Genomic DNA, 4,433 nt, shown 5'->3' with positions numbered 1-4,433 from the left:
TCGACCTCAACAGTAAGGCCGTCTTCAGTGTCTCGTACTTGACTTGACTTCCACTGATACACTGAAGACGGCCTTACTGTTGAGGTCGAAATACGGTCGTATCTGTCAAGATACAATTAAGTGGTGGAATTCAATGGGATTGTATTAACTCGTCTTATGACAAGTGAACCGTACTAATTTTACAGGACAGTTTGTGTTTTTCGACCGTCCTAGAGATATTTTTAGTGGCCACGAAAAAATTGAATAACTTCTCATAACATTGACCAAATTCTATGATTTTTTCACAGCACACTGCAGTACTGATGAAAAAGACAGCATTCCTTCACAACTTCAGAATATTTGAATTTTGAGTAGTTAACTCAATATGGGGACACTTGATCCCTCATTAGTTACCCACACAAAAATTCGGCAACAAATTTTAAAAAATATCAGAAGGGTTATATACAAGATACGACCGCCCGACGTAAACTACGTAAAACAGATTATAAGATATATCATTTGATTACATTTTATTTATTTATCATCAGACTAAGGCCGAAGTGGCCTGTGCGGTATATAAGAGTCTTCTCCATTCGGCTCGGTCCATGGCTACACGTCGCCAACCACGCAGTCTACGGAGGGTCCGCAAGTCATCTTCCACCTGATCGATCCACCTTGCCCGCTGCGCTCCTCGCCTTCTTGTGCCCGTCGGATCGTTGTCGAGAACCATATACACCGCGGTACAGTTGCTCCGTCTCTTCACGGTCTCGATCTTCCTGCTGGCGCTTTTTCCTCCGAAAAATCGAGTTTTGTCTGTTCCGCGCCTGTTTATATCGTGCCTCGTTCGCCCTCGTGCGGTGTTGCAGCAATCTCGCCCATGCTGCATTCTTCTCTTCCACTAACTGCTCACATTCGCCGTCATACCAGTCGTTTCTCTGATCCGGGGGCACCGTGCCAAGTGCAGCGGTTGCGGTGCTACCAATGGCGGATCGAATATCTCTCCAACCATCTTCAAGAGACGCTGCGCCTAGCTGCTCTTCCGTTGGAAGTGCCACTTCCAGCTGCTGCGCGTATTCTTGGGCTAGTCTACCGTCTTGTAGCCGCCCAATGTTTAGCCGCGGCGTCCGACTTCGACGCGTGTTGTACACCGTCGAGAGTTTTGAGCGCAGACATACTGCAACGAGGTAGTGGTCAGATTCAATATTCGCACTGCGGTAAGTGCGGACGTTCGTGATATCGGAGAAGAATTTGCCGTCGATTAGAACGTGGTCGATTTGGTTTTCCGTTTCTTGGTTGGGTGATCTCCATGTGGCCTTGTGGATATTTTTGCGGGGAAAGAAGGTGCTTCGGACTACCATTCCGCGGGAGGCTGCGAAGTTTATGCATCGTTGGCCGTTGTTATTCGATACGGTGTGCAGACTATCCGGTGCTATGACCGGTCTATACATTTCCTCCCTTCCTACCTGTGCGTTCATGTCACCGATGACGATTTTGACGTTCCGCAGTGGGCATCCATCGTATGTCTGCTCCAGCTGTGCATAGAACGCTTCTTTCTCGTCGTCGGGTATCCCTTCGTGTGGGCAGTGCACGTTGATGATGCTATAGTTGAAGAAACGGCCTTTAAACCTCAGCTTGCACATCCTTGCGTTGATTGGCTGCCGCCCAATCACGCGTTGGCGCATCTTACCCAGCACTATGAAGCCGGTTCCCAGCTCGTTGGTGGTACCACAGCTTTGGTAGAAGGTAGCCGCTCGATGCCCGCTTTTCCACACTTTCTGTCCTGTCCAGCAAATCTCCTGCAGCGCCACGACGTCGAAGTTGCGGGGATGTAATTCATCGTAGATTATCCTGTCGCAACCTGCGAAACCTAGCGACTTGCAATTCCATGTTCCAAGCTTCCAATCGTGATCCTGTATTCGTCGCCTAGGTCTTTGCCTATTATATCGAGTCTCATTATCTCTTATATTGTTCGTAATGATTGATTTTCCAGGCGGCTTATTGGGCCTGCGCAAACCTCCTGTCTCGTCGGAGGGCCGTCGTGTCAGGGCTGTTTAGCGTCCCACCTAACACCAGGACTTGGGCTTGTGCGCTTTGAGCGGCACACGGTCGCTTTGATGGGGCCTACTTGCGGATACATGCAGCTTTTTATAGAGGTTTAACAGGGCCCACTGTCAAACCCCACCACATCCTAGGCAAGCCCCACAACTCGCAGATGGCCTGGGGAGGGATCGTCAAGCCCTTGGACAAAGTCCCTGCTGCCCCAACTTTCATCATGTTTTATGCTTTCTTCGAAAACTAGAACTAATATGCCGGCCAATGGTGGCTGTCGATCGAGAATCCATCTAAACTACACAAAGATACGGCCATTTCCGTAAAAACGGTACCGGGAACATGATGAAATGATAACAGATCGGAATAATGTAAATATGAGTATCTGACTTCATGGATTTGCGAGATGATGATTACAGAAACATTTCCAGAATGATAGTGTCCACTGCCACCCTTATAGCAGGTTCCATGGGCCTTCCAGGAGGGGCCGGTTTTGGCACCATCTGGAACCATGCATATATGGGTGTCAAAATTCATGTTTTCCCAGGACGATGAATATAGGACCTTTATTAGAGACATATTTTGAGGACTGTGAGACTCTTTGGCCAATTTGTAACAGGTTCCGGAAGTTCTGCGAAAGTGACATTTGTTCAGGGTGTATGGCCAATCCCGTACCGTTTTCACGAAAATGGCCATATCTCTGCGTATACCTATCGGATTTTCGATTTGCAGCCAGCATTGTTCAGTATATTAGTTCTTGTTTCTGGGGAAAACATAAAACATGATGTCAGTAAACGTCATATAAAATGACAAGCAGCAGAAAAAATGCATTTTTAACATACCCTCGGAAAACCCGGAACACCACCGGAGGCCAAGGGCGTCCGCGTCCTATGGTTCCAGTTTGATCAAAATCGGATCATTCTACGCGAAGCTATGCTGATTTGAACTTCGACAATTTTTTGCCTATCTCAACCTTTTTGTCTAACCCCTGTATCAAAAGTTCGGTTTTGGAGTGATCGTATAGCCTTTACCTATACTTTGTATCCGAGAAGGCAAAAATGACAATAACCACAGAGTCCAAAAATAAATGTCACAATGGCAGTGTTGGCCAATCACGTTTTGACCCAAAATGTCGGGTAATAGATGATTATCATCATTTGAGATGCATAATGATCATTAAAGAACTCTCGCGCTTAATTTCATAGGGGCGTAACTGTATTGATCGATTTCTCTTCGTCGATGTTTTCTTTTTATTATTGAACCGAATTGTGCTAGTTTGTCGATGATTTAATGGTTTGGTGTGATAAAGGATGATTGTACCCAAGCAACCAGAAGTTCGGATAAGAAGGGCTATTTTGGCTTAATCAGCTCTCATTTTAAGTAATTTTTTGTATGGTGGGAGCGTAAAAGTGAACTTTAAAGTTCCGTTAAGGATGCTTGGAACTTGATGTGAACCATAGTGAACCAATTAGTTCGGTTAAGAGTAAATTTAAGTAAAATCTGAACTTCTGGTTGCTTGGGTATCTTGCAGCAGAATCAATAATCACGGTTCTAGCATTTGAAACAATTGAGTTATTAGCAAAATATAAAATAGATGAAGAGAAATCGATCAATACAGTTACGCCCCTATGAAACTAAGCGCGAGAACTCATTTCATTGGTGTGTGGCAAAGTAGGCCGTCATTACACAAGCATGAACAACTGTAAAACTCGGTATTATGACTCGGAATTTCAGAAAAACCATTTTACCACTGATTTGAGTGCAATAATGAAAAACCAACAATAAAAGACTCACTTGATTACGTTTTCTCAATTAGCCGAGATGAGTCTTCAAATAGTGTTCAAATAACATACTGGGTATTAGGGTGGGACAAAATTTTATTTTCACTTCCTGTATGGTTTTTGCAAGCCTCTTGGGTCCTATAATGCTTGTGCGAAATTTCAGATCAATCGATGAAACTATATTTTAGCGCCGGCGATTTTAATTTTCCATGGGATTTACTATGGGAAAATTTACCTTTACAAAGAAAAAATCCCCATGGTGTCCTATTATTCTCTAACGATAAATCGATCCAACTGTATCATAGGAAATTTTACCAGCAAACTTTCGTTGGAAGACCGCAAAGTGATCCGACGCTCGTGAAAAATGTTATTTAGATAAAACTAATTGCCTCTTTTGGTTAAATCATACCTTCATTGAAATTTAGTTGAATTTTTTCTACCTAGTAGGACGAAGACTCAAACAGCAAAGCCAGTAAACGTATCCCTAGTAACCCGCTTTTCATTCATGCTGATCGAATCCTCCACGCAAAGTGGTGCCTCGTGCGAACAACGATAAGCAGCAGACGGCAGTGATGCTGGAATAAAAAGTGCAATGAGCCTTGCGTTCATAAAGCAATTACACAG

Source organism: Armigeres subalbatus, chromosome 1, assembly GCF_024139115.2.
Source record: "Armigeres subalbatus isolate Guangzhou_Male chromosome 1, GZ_Asu_2, whole genome shotgun sequence".
Taxonomy (NCBI): domain Eukaryota; kingdom Metazoa; phylum Arthropoda; class Insecta; order Diptera; family Culicidae; genus Armigeres; species Armigeres subalbatus.
This window is presented reverse-complemented; position numbering follows the sequence as displayed.